The sequence below is a fragment of the Triturus cristatus genome, chromosome 12 (genome assembly GCF_964204655.1).
Source record: "Triturus cristatus chromosome 12, aTriCri1.1, whole genome shotgun sequence".
Classification (NCBI taxonomy): domain Eukaryota; kingdom Metazoa; phylum Chordata; class Amphibia; order Caudata; family Salamandridae; genus Triturus; species Triturus cristatus.
Genome location: NC_140595.1, coordinates 51924287 through 51945906, shown reverse-complemented (window position 1 = coordinate 51945906; position 21620 = coordinate 51924287).

The window sequence follows — 21620 nt, the reverse complement described above, 5'->3', positions numbered from 1 at the left end:
GGCACACACCGTATGGTCCACTGCCCCTTGGCTCATATTTCACACCGCTCTCTGGTGCGTCCTCCCTTTTCACTCGTGAATTCTCTGACTGAACTCCCCCCCGCCCTTCCCTCACTGAAGGCTCCGCGCCCGCGCAGCGGGAAGGCGCGGAGCCGCGACGGCTCTGTCAGAAGTTCTCGGACCCCCCTGACCGGATACAGTGAGCTCGGCGCCTCGAGGCGCATGTAGTGCTTTGATGTCTGTCTGCCTGAGGGAAATAACACGTCACACTTCTACCGCATGGAACTTACACCCACACAAACATTTACCACTGGAACCACGCATCACACGCAACTTTTACAATACACGCCGGATCTTGACACAAGTAGAGCTTTGGCAAAAATCACACCTTAACCCAGAGACATTTGTCGCTCTGGGTTTTTTTTTCTTTTTTGCCCCAAAGGACCTTGAACGAGCTAGAATTCGTCACACAAATGTGTTTGCCACCTATAACGTTTCCCCACACTATATGAACAAACACCGCAGCGCACCTTGGCCGTCACTGTATAAAACGTCACCACACGGAATGTTTCGCCTTCATCAACACATGACTGACCACGTGAACATGGACCTTTCGGAACCGCATTTGGCATTTCCATGGACCCGGACCTCGTCCCACATGAATCTGTACCAAACATGACCTTGTTTTACCACAGGGAAATGCACCACCACCCGTTTTTTCCACACAGATATTTGCCACCTTTCACCACAGGGGGCAATTAACACACTTGAAATGCAGCATCTTAACCTAGTGACAACTTTACCGCACAGGCATTGCCACGCGGGTCTTTTACTACACCAAACGCAATCTTTCCAGTCAGAGCTGCACTACACGGACATGTGAAAGCTTTTACCATATAAGACCTGCTACCAGAGGGGCACTACTATTTTCATCGAATGCGGCTCTAATTTTCACCACACGGGTCTTTTGTGACAAGACACCCTACCTCAGTTAAAGCCTCTTCCAGACATCGTCTCTTCTTCTGGGAGCTCTGTCCTGGGGCGCCTGAGTGACCGGCGGTCTGTTGGGGCTCAGGACTTCCGCCCCCCCCGGCATCACTAGTTTAGATGGATGCCCCTCACCTTTCTGTATTCCTCCTTTTCTTTTTTCTCCCCTTCTCTTTTGGCTTGTAATTCAGGCCTCTCTTTCTAGAATGTCTCTTTTTCTCTGACTGAACTCTAGTCTCCCACCTCTGCCGGAACCCCCAGTCTCCCATGCCTGTGCACCTGGAGAAGTAGTAAAGAGGTGAGAAGGTGCGCGAGCCTGGCAATGGTCTGACAGAAGTTGCCGGAGTCTGTCAGAAGTTGCCGAGAGCTCCACCAATCACAGGCTGCTCCTGTCCTCCCAGCCAACCAATCCGGTGTCTCTGAGCCCCGCACCGCCTGCTCCTGCTCCAGAGTCGGAGCACTGCGGCTGCGCAGATTGAAGGAGGCAGAGCGGGAAAAAGGCGGGAAGAGCGGCAGGCGGCACGGGTCGCTCATAGCCCCTCAGGCTCACTCAGGGCACGCCGAGGCCTGCGCCCTTGTATATTTAACACCACAGAACAGGCGCTCAGCAGTGAGAGGGACCACTTGGCACAGTAACACAGCACAAGCACGTGGAGAGTGCCCCCTTGACTAAAGTGCGCCCTGACTGATAGACTCTGTCAGGAAGGCAGAACTCGCAGTCTATAACTGGTGATTTGTTATTTATTTTTTTCGTTTAAAACTTTGTGGCAGATTTACAAGCCCCTTGCGCCACTTTTGCGTCCCTTTTCCCATGTTAAAAGCGACGCAAAAGTGGCACAAGGAGTTTGTAAATCTGCCCCTTTATGTTCAACAGACCGAATTTATCCATACAGGACTTTCAGCTCATGGGGGCTTTCACCGACACGCGTCTCCCTTCACAGAAGCGTTACTTAAGTTTCACTACAATGTTTTTTTCTACCACACAATTATTTTTATCACAAGGTCTGTGGCCTTCCCCCAAGCCTCTCCCGAGGCACATCTTTTCTGGATTGGGGTGTGGTGTGAGCTCTGCCAGGACTGAGGGGCGTAACACAGGCCCCCGCATACCCCGCAGTGCGGGGGGCCCTGAGCTGCAGGGGGCCCCCTCAGCACTGTACTCACGCTGGAGAGCTCCGGATTAAATCTGGAGCGGGGCCCCTCTGTGAACCTTGCAGGGGGGCCCCTTCAACTTTCCTTACGCCGCTGTCAGGACTCAGGAGGATCTCCTCCTCACAGAGAGGCCTCTGGGAGCCCCTCTCCTGTGCCTTATATTTCACGCCTCTGACTGAACTCTCCCTCCCTCCCTCCTTCACAGATGCTCTGCGGCTGCGCAGATGTAAAAGGCGGGAAGGCGCGGAGCCAGGTCTACCAGAAGCTCCCTAGAGTCCACCCCTGACCAGGGACAGCTTGTCGTTCATGCTTCACACCCAGGAGCTTATTTACAAGCCCCCTGCGCCTCCGGTGCGTCACTTTTAAGATGGGAAAGTGTGACGTAACGGCAGCGCAAGGGGCTTGTAGATAAGCCCCTCAGTACTTTAAATCTGCCGGTACTCACCGGTACAGAATACCGACACTTTCTCATTTTTTTACCCTAGAGTAGCGGAACTTCTCAGACAACGAGGGTCCCTGCAATCACATGGATATGGGCCCAGCTTCCACACAGGTGGTGCTGCCTCGTGAAAAGAAGTTCTTGTCTCCAGGGCACAGGGATCTGGCTGCTCCGGGTGGCTCAGTGGAGTAATACATTCACAGCAGGGGCCTGTGTTCGACCTCATGGTCACAGGTTAAAATCCTGGCGAGCCCACTCAGCCTTACATCCATCTGAGGTCGATAAATGAGTACCATTAAGTTGTGTAACAATAAACATCTGTTATTCAGTGCCAAGATGTCAATGTGTACTTTACAAATATATGTTGTGTTACCTGTGCTGCTGTGGAAGTAAAGCTAGGATGGGTTGTTGCTGCAGGTATTTTCTTTACCTTACTTAGTGGGGGCAGAAAGGTGACTGTAAAACCCTAATGGGTGGGAAAGCGGAACCCATTGTTCAGGGCTATACAGCCTTTTAGCATGCCATTTGCTTTAAATGCCTGCAAATCTTTGTCCATCAGCAATTTAAAATGAATGTATTTGAATGAAAGAAAACCCCTGCCCTCTCCACTAATTTCCTGATTAACTTCAAACGAAGAAAAAAACTACTTAAAAGGCAAAATAAATTTTAGTAACGTTTCACACATGGCAACTTTTTGATTCAGGTAGAAAACCGTAGTCTGAACCAGATGTGCCACGAGGCTCCATTGAACATGGGACACTTTCATACGGTTTTTGCATATTAGCTGGCAAAACTTTGCATTCTGGGATTTGTAGTTTCATTTGCTCTTTCTAAGTAAGAAACTTTTAAAATCCCAGCATGCAAAGTGTTTATTGCAAAAATCAAGGAGAGACTGAACATGTCACACAGCATGGTGCCCTTGGGAACCACCAATCCCCTGCTCACCTATTTTGTGGGAGTCCACACACATCAAGCATGTAAACAGTCAGCCCATCTCCATCTTTTCCAGACTAGCCAAGTTACAGTCTTCATGTATTCAGCAGAAGTACTTACACCTGCTACCTTGGCAGCGCAGGTTAGAAATTAAGGGGCAGATTTACAAGCCACTTTTGCGTCACTTTTAACATGGGAAAAATGACGCAAAAGTGGCGTAAGGGGCTTGTAAATCTGCCCCTAAATATTTGCAGCAGCTCTTCAGACTCCAGAAACTTTAAGCATTGGTGCAGGAAATGCTTATCCATTTACAGACTGAAGACCGTGAATTGACCGTTGCGGAATTGTCGAAATTTTATGCTGTCAATTAAGAGAATATCAGCTTTGTGAACAAATGAGGGAGCACATTAACCCTGGTGGAGACCAAAGTATTGTAAAAATGACTTCTCATGAGACCAAAATCTACTTTTATTAATCAGTCAAGGGCCAAGGGTAGGCCACAAAAGTGGGCAGAGTCGCAAAAAGCAAAGTCTAAACTTATTAATTTTTAAAACTCTACACCCAAAAAATTTACAGCAAAACACATGATAATAACTTTATTATGACATGCTTAACTGACCACAACAGACTGCATTTCTAAATATCACCTGCGTCAGAGATCTTTGCGTAACCGGCAAGTTTCCGCATACAATGGCACTTTAATAACTCTGGTAGTTAATGCACCGGCCATCAAAGGCTCAACACAGCATACACTTGCTTTAGAGTGTCAATGTGCCTGCTGCAAAGCACAGCATAAAACATGCAGATCACAGATTTGTTCTTTTAATGTAGAAAGCTCAGTTGGTTACTGTTTTTGTTGCAAAGATCCTCGTGTTACCTGCAGGAAACAATACCCTTGTCATATAACTTAGTGACTTATGATCCGGTATCAAGGCAATGCATGCACGCTACAAGACATACGTTTGGAACCTTGCAGTTTTTTCCTGAATAATTTGTTTTTCTAAGATTGCTAAAAAAAAGTTGTTCTTTTGGTCAATAATAAACACTTATTGGTTAGTGCTATAGAAATGAATATTAGCGTAATGACTCATGGGCAGCTACGCGAGACATTCTTACAATACATGCAGATTTCTTGCATACACAGCTTAGAAAGATCATAAAAACCTAGCCCGCCGCTTGGCACCACCCCAATGCTGGCCCCAAACTCCACCCCCAGTTCGCCGCGCCTTCTTCTGGTGAGTACCTGCGCTTTAATTTTTCCATTTAAAGCACTTTTCATACTTAGAGCATGTCTGCATCCAAAGCGGGACTGGCAGGGGTTGAGCAGAGCATGGGCTTCAATGCGCTGTGGCAGTTCAGTGATCACTTTAATCCATACGAGATTAACCGGGCGAGATAGATTACAAATGGATCTAAAGCCGATAGGGCGACTCGTCATTTAAAGATGGGTGTTTCCTTAAATGGGTCTAATCTTGGCCTATTTGCATTCTCATAAAAAAAAATTGCACAAGAAAAGTGAGGCATCAAGAACTCGAAAGAAAATGGAAATTCTTGCTCATAACAAGGCAGAGACACGGTCAGCGGAAGAGTGTGTGGTTGAATTCAGCAGGTCCATCTTTGTTTCCATAGGGATGAGGGCAATGACGAATTTAAGGGTGTCTTGGCAATCCATGCTGGGATGATGCGATGCTTACTGCAGTGGACTGTGGCTTATCATCAAAAGACAGGGCCCTACTTGTCTTTCAAATTTTCCCCAATGAAAATTAATGATAGGTCGACATAGAACTTCTCGGCAGGAATTTGGTTTTCCCTTGAAACGACAGATGTGATAAGATGAAGAACTCTGGTCAGTCGGGAAAAGCAGAACCCGAGCTTGTGTTTCACTAATGCAATCTATAAGATGCTTAATCATAGTAAACGCTGGCTTCCAACTCCGTCGCTTCTTATCCCTTGAGCTATATTTAACGAGTTGGCCCGTACAGTATCCGGTAAGAGTAATGGACTGAGAACGATCGTGTTTATGAAATATTTTAAGTGACTCTCCTGCATTTGAAGGTTACACACATCCCACGATGAGTGATTGATAAACACAAGTGACTTTCTTATAACTGTCATAACAACGTACACATTAAGTTGGTGGGGCTGAAGTCCCACAGTTCCGCTAGCGGCAAAGGTCATGAAAACTACAGCGGATGACGGTGTGTTGTAGCTGAATTTATCTCTCTGCTTTATTCGTCATAAAAATGTAGTATGCCGTATTCACTTCAAATGAGAACATTTTGGTTTGGGAAATGCTTGGCTTTTGTACGCAAAGTGACAATCTTTTGAAAGTTTTGTTACAGGATATATATCTATCTATCTATATCTCTATCTATATCTCTATCTATCTATCTATCTATCTATCTATCTATCTATCTATCTATCTATCTATCTATCTATCTATCTATCTATCTATCTATCTATCTATCTCTCTATCTCTCTCTCTCTCTATATATATATATATATAGATAATAGATATATATATATATATATATATATACAATGAAGATATCCCCAGTCAATCTAATTCAGATCGAAGAAAGGGTACGGACTCCAATTATGTGCAAAATCAGTTTATTCCATCTTTCCGCTCCAGCTCGACATGGCGCGTTTCGGTCTCACTGCAAAGCCAGCCACATCCCCCAAATGGGGGAGAGGGCAGGTCGGCGAGTGTGAAATAAATGTAAATCATGAGCAATATACAAGATTCAGAGCCTGCACACAGCGTGTCGGTTTCATAAAATGTTAGTGTGTGTGTGTGTGTATATATATATATATACTGCAATGGGCACTTGCTTCGCCCCCAGCTATGCGTGCTTGCATGTAGGTTGGTGGGAGGAGCATGTGCTCCGAAAAGAATATGCACTTAACTGGGAAAACATCATCATATTGTGGAGCAGGTTTATGACGATTTATTTGTAAAATGGAAGGGAACAGAATCTGCAGAACTCTTTGTAAATCGTCTAAGCTGTAATAATATAAACTTGAAGTTCACACACACAATAAGCACACAGCAGGTGACATTCCTAAGTGTGGAGATATAATTAGAGGCAGGCAAATTAGAAACCAGACTATTTAGGAAGTCAACGGCGGCAATACTACGTTGCACGCCTCGTGCTTTCACCCCACCCACACCAAGCAAAGTATCCCTTACGGTGAAATGCTACGAGCCAAGAGGAATTGTAGTACACTTAAGGAGTTATCAAGATGTCAGCAGGAAATGAGCAAAGGATTCCATGAGAGAGGCTATAGTGAAGCAACCATTGAAGCAGCAAGAGAGGCGGCGAATAAAAATAAACGAGAGGAACTTCTATTTCTTAAAAGAAATGCTAAAAAAGAGAAGTTAGAGCCTCAGATGCGTTTCTAACCACATACAATCGGCAGAACAAGGAATTCAGAGATCTGCTCAATAAAAACTAGCATATCCTTAAGACTGACCCGGTGATTGGGCCGTTGATCCCCCAATTACCCACCACTCACATATCGCAGGGCACCTTCACTGAGAGATGCCATGGTCAGGGCAAGCCCAGAAAGTGACAAGGACCCTGGAAGGCTAAGACCTTCCCCTGGATTCAAGAAGTGTAGCAAGTGCAGAGCCTGTAGCATAGGCAACAACACAACAGTGTATTCCACCCCCTACAACAGCAGGGAGATGAAGATTAGAGGCACATACAACTGCAAGACGGAATTCGCAGAGTATGTCCTGACATGCACCTGCAATCGTCAGTACGTAGGCAGTACTACGCTGCAAGTACCTAAGAGGATCTTACAACACATGAGAGCTATAACAAATGCGGATAGATCATATCCCGTAGCCCGCCACTGTGAAACCATACATCAAAAAGATCCCACACAAGTCACCTATTTCGTAATAGATGCGATTGCATCAAACAGAAGAGGGGGAGACAGAGTCAGGGCGCTACGTGAACTTGAGACAAGGTATATCCTTTTACTCGACAGTAATATGCCCCAAGGGCCTAACCATGACGAAGAGTTTCACGCATGCCTGTGAATTCACGCTGGTTAGTGAGAAAAGGCTTGAAGTAGAAAGAAAGAATAGAAATGTACTGTGAACATACAATGAGTTCAACAATTACCGAAACCAAAAATTAGAGAGAAATTACTCCTTGTACAGCGCAGGGAATTCAGGGAATTGTAAGCACGCTACTCATCCGTGAGGGTCTCAAGGCGCATGGCATATATCATGCAGCAATTGGGCACTTGTTATTATTCAGGCCCTTGCCGTGGTTTGTGTGATGGTTGGAGGATTTGTACAAAAAATAAGTTATGTGATTTAATAGGCACTTGCCATTATATCAACTGTTTTGAAATAGTGATGCGCCATTACTCAGGAAAAGGTAATGCTTAGACACTTGTCTAAACGTCATTATGTGGTTTTAAGTTTGTACTGTACCCTCGCTGCGTATGGGAAATGTATATCCCTGAAAAAACAATGACACTAGTCTGGTTTGTAACAGTATCAGCGCGACTCCAAACAATAGCATGAAATGCCTGAGGAAAAAATATTACAAGCGCAACACCTTTACAGTTTAGTCACAAAACATCAAACCTCCCTTCACACTTACGATTGTTAAATTTAATGAAATGTAAGTAGCGTAAAACTTACGCGAGTCTGTCCTCGTCACCATTCAAGCACATTATATGAAAGAGCCATTGACATTGATGCTGTAAAAATGTGTGAGCAAGACCGCTGTGTCGCCTGAAACGCGTCATGGCTGACGTGCTTAAAATAAAGTAAATAATGAAGAATCGCACTTGAATTTGGCTCAGTTTGTCTCTTGAAATTTGCCAAGCGTTTGATATATATTACCTACTGGCAGTCACCAGTAGGTAGTTATAGTTAGGACCTATTTTCCATAGGAAATCCGCAACATTCTATTTGGAATAACGTTGGCGTCGATTGATGAATATTCGCGAAATTTTGCAAACTTTTGGCCAGCTCCGGTCCGCTCCTATCCTGAAAATTTCACGGTGATTCGTCAAGCGGGGGCCGAGAAAAAAAGAGGGTCCCAAAACACGTTTTCCCCATGCTTTTTCCCATAGGACATGTTGACGCAGCTACAGCCCGAAGTGCTGAACGGAATTACACCAAATTTGGCAAAGAGGTAGTCCTCAGTTCAAACTCATGCCTTTTGCTTAAATGGTGTAAATCCGTTCAGTAGTTCCTGAGAAAATCAAAAGTAAAATCACATATACATCTGGGCGGAGCCTAACCACACATCTCATCGTGAAATCTGATTGGCTGTCAGCACTTTATCCAAGAAGTGTTGGCAGCCATCTTGGGACCAATATACATGATAGCACCTCATTAAAAAGCATTGCAGTTAATAGAAGGTTTTAAGACTTTAGTTACATTATAAATCATTTGTTGATGGTACCATACTCATTTTAGGAATTGTGGTGTGTTCTAAGGTGATTTTCCATGTGAAAAAGCCTTCTGCTGTGATATCATGAATCATGTTTGAGAGAAAACTATTTTCTCATGCTTTTCCCACAGAGGTTTGGAAGGTGATCTATAAGCTAAACTGAGAGCATATTTTCTGTAAATTCACATTATCTTACTCAGTCATGTGAGAATGAAGTCTGACATTCTCAGTAAAACATGTACATCCAACAAGGGCAGAGACTGTCAGTTGATTCCTTTGTGTTCTACTGCAGCTTCCCAGAGTGTTCTAAAGAACAACTAGAGCGCTAACAGTCCTACTTATGACAAACGTATGGCACACCTGAAGCCATCTTGGTTGGAATTAAGTGGTAACTCTTAAAACATTTCATTTAAAAAGGAACAAAATGAGGGGGTTCATTTTGCCATAGAAAGTATGATTAGTGCTGCAGAAAGAAAAATTAGGGCACATTTTGAGTGACTTCTCAAATCCTCTTCTATTTCATGAAAAAATTCTGACATGCAGACTGAAACATGCACTTTCAATACCAGCAGCAGACTTCCCTGGTGAGCAGTAGCTTTACTACAGTGATCTAATAAGCAACTAGAGTGCTAACATTCTGAATTTATGGCAAATTTGTGACACATCTGAATGCCTTCTTGGTGGAATCAAAGTAAAAAACTGAAAGTATTTCCTACTGAGGAGACTGTAGTAAATGAGGAAATTAGGAAACATCATAACAAATAAGTCTCCCAAAATGGCCACCAGAGACAAAAGAGCCCAAATGTAGCCCAAATATCACCCAGATGTAGCCCACATGTAGCCCAATGACAGAAGTGTGCAAAACACTTATTTTTTGTGTATTTGCAGTTTTATATAGTGCAGACTTGTCAGGTATTGGAGTGCTTTACATGAGCATTGGTTACATCACACAAGATCAAATTCATTTTGGTTGTAGACATGGGGAGATTAAGTGATTTGACCAGAATCACAGAATGTTGAGCTGAAGCAGAAACTCCAACCTGGTTCCCCAGTTGCAAAGACTGCAGCTCTGGAAGTAACACCACATCCTCTCCCGTAGGTGCAACATTTAATCAAGTGGTCAACTGGATAAAAAAACATAAAGATTACAAATAATTTAAAAGTTCTTTGTCTCTATTTGAAAACTCAGAAAATATGTCCTCATTTTAGTTTTTTAGAGCACTAACCATAATTTTGATGCAAATAAGACCCTCTCATATATGTACTTTCTAAAGGAAATGCTCTAGGTATTACAGTTTTGATTACATCAAGATGACGTCAGGCGTTCCACACTTTTGTAATAAATATAGAATGTTAGCAATCTAGTTGTTCATTAGGATACTGTTGAGAGGCAGAGGCCAGGGGCACGGACTCTGAAAATTGAAGGCAGGTAGGAGGGTGCAGAGGCAACAATTTGACCACACTGGGCAGGCAAGAAGGGCAGTGGCAACGTCCAATGTTTTTAATCTCAAATGGGCTTTATTTGATGTGTCTCCTGTCTACAATCTCCTCTTTTTCAATGTAACTCAAAGGGGAAAATCAATACCCCAGTTTTTTTTCAAAATCTCCCTCTTACCAAGTTCAAAATGTTCACAAGTATGGTACATTGGATCATGGTAGGCAGGAGGAATTGGGGTAGGGACATGGACTCGGATAACAGAGGACAGGAGGGACATGGAGAGGTGCACCAAACTGACCCTACAGGGCAGGCATCAGGGTTTGCAGCAGCACAATACACCACACAGCGCATGTGGGACGGGAGTGCAGCACAACAATCCATAGAAAGCAATAGGGAGGGGACAGGACCATACACATGGACAACAGAGACCAGAGGGAAAGAGGCAATGGTAGCTAGCTGACCATAATGGACAGACAGGAGAGAAAGCTGCAGCATAACAGACCATAACGGGCAGGAGGGACGGATCCGGGGCATTACAATGGAACAGACAAGCCAGGAGGGAGGGAATAGGGGTCTGCACATTGAAGCAGAGGGCTGGGGGCAAGGGGGAAGGGCAGGAGCAGCAAGATGACCATGGAGGTCAGGCAGGATGGCCACTAGAAACAACACACACCATGGAGAACAACAATGAGACTATGGTGGCATACACACAGACCATGGAGGGAAGGTGGGAGGGGGTCAGGGGCAGCTAGCTGACCACACAGGGAAGGTGGGAGGGGCCATGGCAGCACAGAAGACCATGCATGGCAAGCGGGAGGGTTAGTGGCAGCACAATGGCTATGATGAGCAAGAAGGAGGGTGCAGGGGCATGCACAAAGGACCATGGAGGATAGAAGGGAGGGTCAGGACCTGGGCACAGACAAGAGAGTTCAGGAGAAGGGGCCTCACAACAGACCGTGCGGGCAGGCAGGAGGAGCAGTTGCAGCACAACAGTCCAGGGAGGGCAGAAGGGTGTGGCAGTAAAATGGACCATGGAGGACAGGAGGAAGGGGATAGGGGCATGGCATGTGGTCAGGCAGGGTGGAAGTGGCAGAGACAGGTTACAGTCATCTGACAATGCTAGGCAGGTGGGAGGGGAGTGGCAGCTCAACAGAACACTCAGTGTAGATAGGAGTGGCAGGTCCATGGAACATGGTGGGCAAAAAGGATGGAGCAGGGGCATGCACAAAGACATCGGAGGGCAGGGGGAAGGAGAATAGGGGCAGCAAGCTAAGCACAGAGGCTAAGCAGGAGGTCAATGGTGGGTCATAGAATTGGGCAATGGAGGGCAGGAGGAGTGGACTGGTACATCATGCTAAATGGAGGGCAGTGGCAGCACATCAGACCATGCATGGCAGGAGGGAGGAGGCTAGTCCATGGATTCAGACAACAGAAGATAGGGAGGAGGTGGATGGGGCAGCAAGCTAACTGTTCAGAGAAGGTGGGTATTAGGAACTTTATTGTTTTTAAAATGTGTGTTTGTGCGAACTACTTAAAATATGAACAAGTATGCAGCATAATCTCACTTTTATTCAGGAAGAAGAGGACGTTTGTGACTGTGACTCCGGGCTCACTTGGCAGAAACACCCCCTGACCCTCCACCCCCCCATCGCAAAATGTAATGCCCGTGAAAAGGGTAGGTGGACGGAGTGTTATATAGAACATAGTCCTGAGAGCACGATTGAAAATGAAAACTAAATATAGTATATGGTATAAACTATGCACCAAAAAATGTGATATAAGATGAACCGGGGCGTGAAATATAATATGCAATACATTGTACGCTATGACAGATTCATTGGAGAGCGCGAGATAGCACAGGCACTAGCGCGTTCTATGCGATATGCGCCTTGGAGTGTAATATGCACAGGGCAGTGTTGTGTAACCTAACTAGTCTCTAAAGTTGTAATATAAAATATGTGCTGGGGAGTGTAACGTTGCATATGCACTGTGACAAAGATATGGATCCCTGATTGTAATATGTATGGCATAGCGCTGTGCGTTATAACATAGGCATCGAGGAAGGCACGTTAGATGGGGCAATATAACCTGTGCAAAGGCAAGTGTGGCATGACATATTCACGGGGTGGTGTTACAGTGCACATGGGCTAGAGAGTGTCATAGCATACGCACTAGCTGGTGGAATACAACACAGAGGTGTGAGGCACTCGGCGGGCACTGGTGGGTGTAACACAGCATTGGGCTCAGCTAGGAGCATGCTGTGACTTTCAAGTGAGGTTTGTCTCCTTTCCAGAGAGTAAAATAAAAAGTATTACACATCCGGCGGTGGATGTGTGTTTTATTAACCGTGAGGGGGGTTTCTTGCATAGTTTGGTCGAATTTTTGTCGAATCCCCTTTGAATGGCTTGGTGTTCGTGTATATTAAATGTGCCCGTCAATAGCTACCCATGTTTGTATAAATAAACGACAAGGGTGTCTACTTGGTGAGTACCCACCGGCAGGGGCGCCGGGATTAGGCACGGTAGGGCGTCAGACACGTCAGAGCTTCACTAGCGGTGTAAATACATTCCATGTGGATTCATTCTATGCATAGTCGCCTTTTAAAGAATATCACGCAAATCGTCATGGTGATAGGTACATACGGTTTGTCCAGCATGTCCTAGGTGTTTCTATAAATATATATTTAAAAAAAAAAAAAAAAAACAAAGGCCGGCACCGGGGGATGGGGTCCCCGGGGCCATAAGTGGCCTGAGGAGGGGGGCAACGCAACCCCCTCCTAAAGATTTTTTTTTTAAAAAAAGGCCATGACCCGGGGGTTGGGTCCCCGGGGCCGATTAAGGCCTTGGGAGGGCCAAATTAATTTTTTTCAACAAAAAAAATTAGGGTGCAGGCCCTGGGGGATGGGGTCCCCAGGGCCAGTAAATTAGAAAAAGAAGGGGGGCCACACAGCCCTCCTTCTTAAAAAAATAAAATAAATAAAAGACCGGCATCGCGCTGGAGGCCACGCCCCTTCCTTGCAGCACTCTGCAAACGCGCCCCCTGGCCAGTTGTAAGTTGGGGAATTAATTCCCCTTCAATACTGAGGGTCCCTGAGGGCCAACTAGCCCAACAGGTATCTCCAGTATGCGCCAGGGAGCTGCGTTGCAGACAGGTTTTCTGAGGCCACGCCCCTTTTGACACCTCTATGCAACACAGCTCTGTGGCGCTTACTGGAGGTACCTAGTGGGCTAGTTTGACCCTAGGGACCCTTAGGATTCAAGGGGACTTAATCTATCAACCTAGAATGGCCACAGGGCGCGTTTACACAGTGGTGAAGGGAGGGGACGGGGCCTGAGGTGACGTGTGCAAACACGCCGTGTGGCGCGTTTTAAGTTGGGGAAATAATTCCCTTTCAATCCTGAGGGACCCTGGGGGCCAACTAGCCCACAAGGTGCTTCCAGTAAGCGCCACTGCTCTGCAGAGAGGTGGTGCAGGCCGTGCCCCTTTTTACACCTCTCTGCAATGCAGCTCTGTGGCGCTTACTGGAGGTACCTAGTGGTCTAGTTGGACCCTAGGGACCCTCAGGATTCAAGGGGACTTAATCTCCCAACTTAAAACGGCCACAGGGCGTGTTTACACAGTGGGGAAGTGAGGGGACGGGGCCTGAGGAGACGTGTGCAAACACGCCCTGTGGCGCGTTTTAAGAGGTAGTTTTAATCCCCTGCCCTATTATATACTAGGGACTTACAGAGGAGGTCATGATGATCACAGGGGGACCCCAACGCATAGTGTTCCCTAGTGTATGTAGGTGTTTTCACTGTATTCTGAGTGTCTTTTAACATAGCACTGGCTCTAGGACTGGTTAGTCAGACTCAGTTACCACCAGTACCCGTCTGAAAAAGTTGAGGGTACAGGATGATTTTGCAACAAGGCTTCTTTCTGCTCTTCTGTTTGTTCTTTCTGCACGTTATCCTTCTTCCTGCACTTTTCTTCGTCTTTGAGGACTTCTGTTGCTTCTTTCTGCATTTCTTTTTTTTCTTTGTGTGCGTTTTTTCTTCTTTCTTCACATGTCCTATCTCTGTAGGCATAGTTAGAAATTAGCATTTAAAAAACCTTTCAAATTCGTTATAGTTAGCTGGACTTTTCACTCGTACAAAACCATTGAAATTCCCCCGTTATAGTTAGTTCAGCTAACTATAACTCGCGCGCCCGCAATGCACTGCTGATGACGTCACATATTACATCACTCATGACATGGTCAGTGACATCACTCATGACATCACTGATGACATCTCAAATGACATTACTGATGACATCATCCTTGTGATAGAGTGGCAGACCTCCTCTCCCCCTAATATAACCTTTGATAACCAAGCACACACTCATCCACCCATACAGTCCTGCACACATGCTGTCTTCAACACATACAAACAGTGAGTCACTCATTCATGCACCTATGCACTACGTAATACCCCCCACCGAACCATACAGACACTCAGACACTCATACTGATACTCAAAAAACCAACTAATAACCTATATAGACACTCATGTAGCTACTCACCAACCCATGCAGCCACTTATGCACAAAGTGAGAGACTGATACAGATATTTACATATTTAAACATTACTCACTAAGCCATGTATTCACTAAGATACACTTAATCAGTCATACAATCAATTTTTCAAAAACAAATCATCCATTTAGACACTTATATACCCATTTATTCTTCCATCGACCTTGAGATATACATATATAAAACATATGTAATTTTCAGAAAAACACACATTCACTGGATGATGTCATCAGTGATGTCATGAGTGATGTCACTGACCATGTCATGAGTGATGTAATATGTGACATCATCAGCAGTGCATTGCGGGCGCGCGAGTTATAGTTAGCTGAACTAACTATAACGGGGGAATTTCAATGGTTTTGTACGAGTGAAAAGTCCGGCTAACTATAACGCCCCTGAAACCTATGGTTTTTTCAGTGAATTTCTAAGGTTTTTTAAATGCTAATTCCTAACTATAACGTGCCTGAAACCTTTTTTTCTGTGAATATATATATATATATATATACACACATCGTAAACAAACTGCCGGAAATTCTATTTTACATGCAGAAAGTTCCCACCCCGTCATCTGATTAAGAGTATTCCTTACGGCGAATTTGTGCGGATTCGTCGTATCAGCAGTCTAGACACAGATACGTATGTCAGCAGGAGGCCCCCTCTAGATTTTTGGTTAGAGGTTATAAGATGTCACAATTGACTACAGCATTGAAGAAAGCTAATAACCATTCCAGAGAGGAATTGCTGGTATCTAAAGAACATACTGCCTCCACTGAGGCAGCGCCTGTTGCAGGTAACATTGTTGAAAAACGTAATGTTAGATTGATAACCACCTTCAGTGTACAGGAACAGAAGATTCGTAATATCATTTACGCCCAATGGCCTATAGTACTTACTGACATGACCGTAGGATCTATTTTACCTGTTTTACCTGACATCACATTCAGGAGGGCACCTTCAATGAGGGATGCCTTGGTGAAATCAAGTCCGGAAATTCTTCCTAAAAGTACTGGGCTTGTCAGCAAAGTTTCCATAAGTGTACTTCATGCAAAGCCTGCACTTTTGCAAGCAACTTAACACACTATGTGACGGCATTTAGCAACAAAAGTATAGAAATTATGGATTACCTCACTTGCCGCACGGAATTTACTATTTACATTCTCCGGTGCACCTGAGGCCTTGCATACATACGGAGCACCAAGCTCCCTGTGCATAAACCAATTCTCCAACATGTCAGGGCGATTGTGAATCCAGATCGCAGCTATCCAGTTGCCAGGCACTTTAAGTTAGTTCATCGGAATAAATTGAAAGATCTGTCATACTCTGTTCTAAGTGCCGTTCCATTCCCCGGATGGGGAGGGAACTGATAGAAAAGTCTCAGGCAACTGGAATCACACTTCATTTTAGCCCTAGATACTAGAATGCCAAATGACATGAATACTAGTGAAGATATGCACAACTTCCTGTAATCTATTTTATTAGCCTAATTGTGTGTATATATGAATTCACTTAAACAATTTGCGTCAAAGTCTCTTGTGTGCTCATTTTATGTATAGCAATTTCACTTTACTCCTGCTCGCTTTAATTCCATCTTTAGTCATTCAAGAGTCTGCAATGATACTTTAGGATTTTTCTAAAACTATTACTGTATTAAGTTTACCATTCAGGCTTGAAGGTAACAAATGCTGCTATTTGGGTGTAACACAGCATTGGGCTATGGTTTTTTCAGTGAATATATATATATATATATATATATATTTATAATGTTCTGATCTATAAATAGTGTCTAGCACTCCATGTTGTATGCTATATTCAGTTCTTACAGCTCAATAAACTGGGCAATACAATGAGATACAAAGAATTCCACCATATCTTCTCATTCTCTGCCTTGTATCAAATGTTTGTTTAACTTCACATTTGGTACATAGAATTCTTCCAATAGATTTAGCATTCTGCAATGCACGCCACACCCGTTTTGAAAGTTTGCATCCAGCACATAGCATTATATCACTTAATCTACAGTGTATGCCTCAGTTAGATCTTAGAAGTTACATTCCGCAGCTGAACGCCATTTTGCAGTCGGAAAAGCTCTGGTTCGTAAAATCGGATCCTTTGCAATCGTAAAATGGCATTTTTGTATCCTCAAAGCCAAAACTACTATTCGGTAGCACATTGCCGAATCGCAATTTGGGTATAAGAATACATACCGAGGCCTAGATTTACAAAGTCACACAAGGCGCCGCAAGTCAACACAAGGTGTCCCTTCCTGCACATTAAACAATGGTGGGTGTTGTGCTGGCATACGTGTACCATGGCATAAAGATGCCGGTGTTGGCTCTAAGCTGCACTCAGTGAGACAGAGCAGGGACACCGCAGGAATGGGCCATAGCTTAGTGCACATGCCTGCCCTCTCCCTGTCATGCAACGCAGTGCAGTAAGTTGTCTTGCTGCGTTGCGTCACTTGTTAGCAAATCTGCCCCCAAATCGGTATTTGGAAGGAGCGGGTTAATGTTTTGTGACTCATTAATATTTTACCACCTCCTCAAAGGAGGTTGTAAGCCATTTGCAAACGGGAAGGTGTCCCCAACGACCAAACGCTGACAAAAATGGTTTCAGAAGTAGGCAGTGGACCACTGCCTCCTCCTTCAAAATGCCTGTGTAATCTTGGTTTTTGAGCATCTTATTTCCCTTCAATGAAATTGGGCTGTAGTTTAAAAAAAAAAAGATTGCTTTATTTAAAAGCACTCATATGCATGGCGCTCTGCCGACAGCAGCAGGCCACCATGCCTATGAACGTAGCTAATAGTAGTAAGTCGCAATTTGCAACCTACCTCTTGCACATTAATGAGGTAGGTAGAATTGCAACCCACTATTTAATATTTTATTAACTGCAAAATCCCAACGTATGCATTCAGTAGAAGGCTATGATCAAATTGTGACCACTTAAACCGAATGCATTTTATTACATTCCATTTAAGAAATAGTCAATTGTAATTTATCACAATTTACTATTTTTTAAACTGAATATTTACACAAGAGGGCCTTTAGTTCCTCGAGCTCATATTAAATAGAGAAATGTCTTCATTAGTTCTTTCATTGTATATTTTGCGCCTTATTTAGTTCTTACTGCTCGTATTTGGTACTCAGGACTCCTGCATTTGTTCATTAAGTCAACATTAGATGTTACATTTCATTTAGTACATAGAATCCCTTCATTAGTTCTCTTAGACAACATTTCATGCCAAATTAAGTCATTAGAGCTCACATTTGATACACAATTCCTTCATTCGTTTTCTAATTCTACTTGTACAGCTATATTTAGCTCTTAGAGCTCAGAAGTGGCAGGCAGAATTCTTGCATTATGTCGCTCACTATACACTACATGTCATATTTAGTTCTTACATTTCAAATCCTCTACATTAAATTCCACCACTTACTCTCTCGTTATAGCAGATAATCCAGCAGTCATTCCTTCATTACTCACAGCTTGTATTTAGGTGGTTGTGTCTAAGGGAGGGGGTAAAGGCTTGCAGATTCCCAAATCGTATAAAATGTGGATTTCATCATTAAAATGGCAGCAATCAAACCACTCTGCAGAACTTTAACATTGTCAGGGCTGGAGGGATAATGCCACATGGAGGACAACAGTAAGGGAAGAGGCCATCTCAAGTATGCGGCAAAAAATTCAATTTATGTAGCAAATTATATTTCATTATTATTTCTATCTATTTGAGATGCATTCCTGTGGTATGTGTTGCTGAATCTGAAAATCTAGTTTGGTGCTAATTGGTGAGGGAAAAAATGTTTTTTTTTAGGCCTACAAATTTATGCAGTTGAATATTTGGAGTGCCGAAAAGACTATTTCTAGGCGCTTGTGGACTAGTCAGTGCTAAAGAGCAAGGAAAAGGGCCGAAAAGATATACCAAATGTGTCCCATGCCGTTTAAACATCCTCCTGGTTTTGAAATACATTCACACTACTCCAGCTTTGATTCTGATGAAGATCCCTCTTGCGCCCCCTATGCATCAGATGTTGCTGTAAATTAAATGGATTTTTTAGGTCTCGCCTAGCTATTGCGTTTACCCAATCGCTATGCGAGACTCTAGTAAGAGGGGCATTTCAAAGTGCTCCCAAAAGTGAATTGCATGGCGAGCACGCGCACAATCACGTGCATCGTGCCGCCATGCAATCTGTTTGGGGAAGAGCTTCAGCCCACTGGCGCCCTCGGCATCATACTTCAAAGGGTCCGCTCCCCCGCCTGGAATGCGCTCCCCTGCCCCCGCCAAGCGCATGCGCCACACTCCGCCGCGTCTCGCCTTGACAAATTTGCTTTCACTTTCGCGCGGCGGGTGCCTGCTCGTGTCCGGAGCACTTTAGAAGCCGGGCTTGTCTTGTTTTCTTCGTAATACGCATTAGTTCTCTACCTGGCTCCCCTCCTTTTCCTAGGCCTCTGTCTCTCTTACGACCCGATTCCCTTTCGCTTATGTTTGTATTTACTGCTCTCTCTCTCTTCGCTTATGTCTGTATTTACTGCACTCTCTCTCTTCGCTTATGTCTGAATTTACTGCTCTTTGTCTCTCCCGCTCTCCCCATTCTATCCTGCTCTCTCTCACAAGCCTTCCATCATTTCCTATCTCTAACCTGTGGTCCCGGTCTACCTCGCGCCCTCTCCCCTCTTTGTGCCCGCTCCCTTTCTCGCGTCGCCACCTCTTCCATCATTGTACCTCGCTGTCCCTGTCTAACCTGCAGTCCCCGTCTACCTCGCGCCCTCTCCCCTCTTTGTGCCCGCTCCGTCGCCACCTCTTCCATCATTGTACCTCGCTGTCCCTGTCTTTCTCGTGCCCCCTCCCTTCCAGATCTCTGTGTCTCCTTCCCTGTCAGGCCTCTTCTTTCCTCCCGGTGTCTGACATTTGAGGGTCGCTAATGAGCGCCTCCGCAGTCCGGCTCTCACTGATTCCTCGGAGGCTGCCGGGGGTATGGGATCCTTTCCCTGCAAATAATTAATTTATCTACGTGTTGCGTAAGAGCCTAAAAGGCTTTCTGCTGCTACCGTGCTGCTCGGCGGGCATTAATATTATATCAGGGCCGGTGCTGTTGCTGTAGTGCAGTTTCATTAAAAATGTGATCTGTAGCTTTAAACATGCAGCTTTCCATGCAGAATTATGCCAAGTAATTCTTGGTCTGCAAACTCGTAATTGCGTACAGAGATTCCCGTCGGTACCGGAAATTCAGAACGCCTGGAACTGCTGCATATAGTTCCTCAATACTTTGTCCATTTCTACTAGTTGTGTTTCATCAGCTTTTAAGAGTAGTGTTCGGGGCACTCCTTACCCCCCCCTCTTATCTAGTCTCCTTCTAGGCCACTTTTTCCATTTTGCTTGGACATTTGATCCTCGTCTTTTGGCTGCCTCTTTCTCTTCTTAATAATTATACTATAATATAATACTTGGATTTGTATAGCGCCGCTAATAACCCGTGAGGGTCTGTAGGCGCTGTCCGTAGGCAGGGGGAAGTGATTTGCCCAGAATCACAGGATGTTGAGCACACGACGAGACTTAAACCTGGATCTCTCAGCGCCCAAGTCGGCTGCACTGGCCGTTAAGCCACACCGTCCCCCTTCTGAATGTAGCATTTGGACCACTTCTTTGTCATTGACTCGACTCTGGAACACGTCCAGGGCCGGACTGGTAATTTAAAACAGCCCTGTCAAAAAGTATAAACTTAGACACCATGTGCACCAAGTGAGTAACCCCCAGCACATTAATCAGTAGGATTTTATGTAGGATAATTTTGGAAAAGTGAAATCAAAAGGTGCATGTTAACTGCTCAATTTTTCAATTATATTTGTCACTTTTACTGACTGCTCCGAAAGGGATTCAAATATAAATTCCAGTACATTAGTGTTTACCACAGTACCGCGAAGCGCTATTTCTACACAGCTTCTAATCATGCATGCCATGTGCCTGGTGAGAAAAAGGACCTATTTGTTGGTACAGTTATGAGAGGTTATCTTTTAATGCTTCCATTCAAAAGTCTTTGAAGCTCATCTAACAAGCATTGAAAATGCAACAGATCTCGCATTTACGCGAGGAAGCTATTGGCATTGTAAATGACAATGCCTTTTATTTTATGTTTTAAAAACCAAAACATAAATAAAAGGAATTGTCATTTACAATGCCAATAGCTCAAACTCCCGTAAATGCAAGACCTATTGCATTGCAAATCCTTGTTGTTTGTTTATTTACAGCACCTACCGTGAGCTTGCTCCAAAGCTCACTCCAGGTCCAATAGTTGGTCCCTTATTCCAACATTGCATGTGCATTCAATTTGCACCTCACAGAGATCTGCAGACCAGGCCCTGAAACAGCGCAGCAGACCCACAGCGAGCATTCCCTGGCCCACTCTACCGACTGATCTATTTGGACAAACAGGATATATTTATCGAAACGAGAGGAGAAAAAATAAGGCATGAAAGTAAAGTGAAGTGAGCAGAAATAGGGACACCATAGAACTATTTATTTATTATTTACTAGGTCAAGAATGTGGACTGTCTTGGTAGCTCTGATTGAAAGTTATTTTTAAACCTTTTTCCCTGCAAAGGGAGTGAGGACTTTTCGCTCTTCCTGTCTATGTAGCCCTTTTAATCCACAACAGATGCCTTCCTTCAGTAATGATTGCCACTGAAAATCAAGGCGG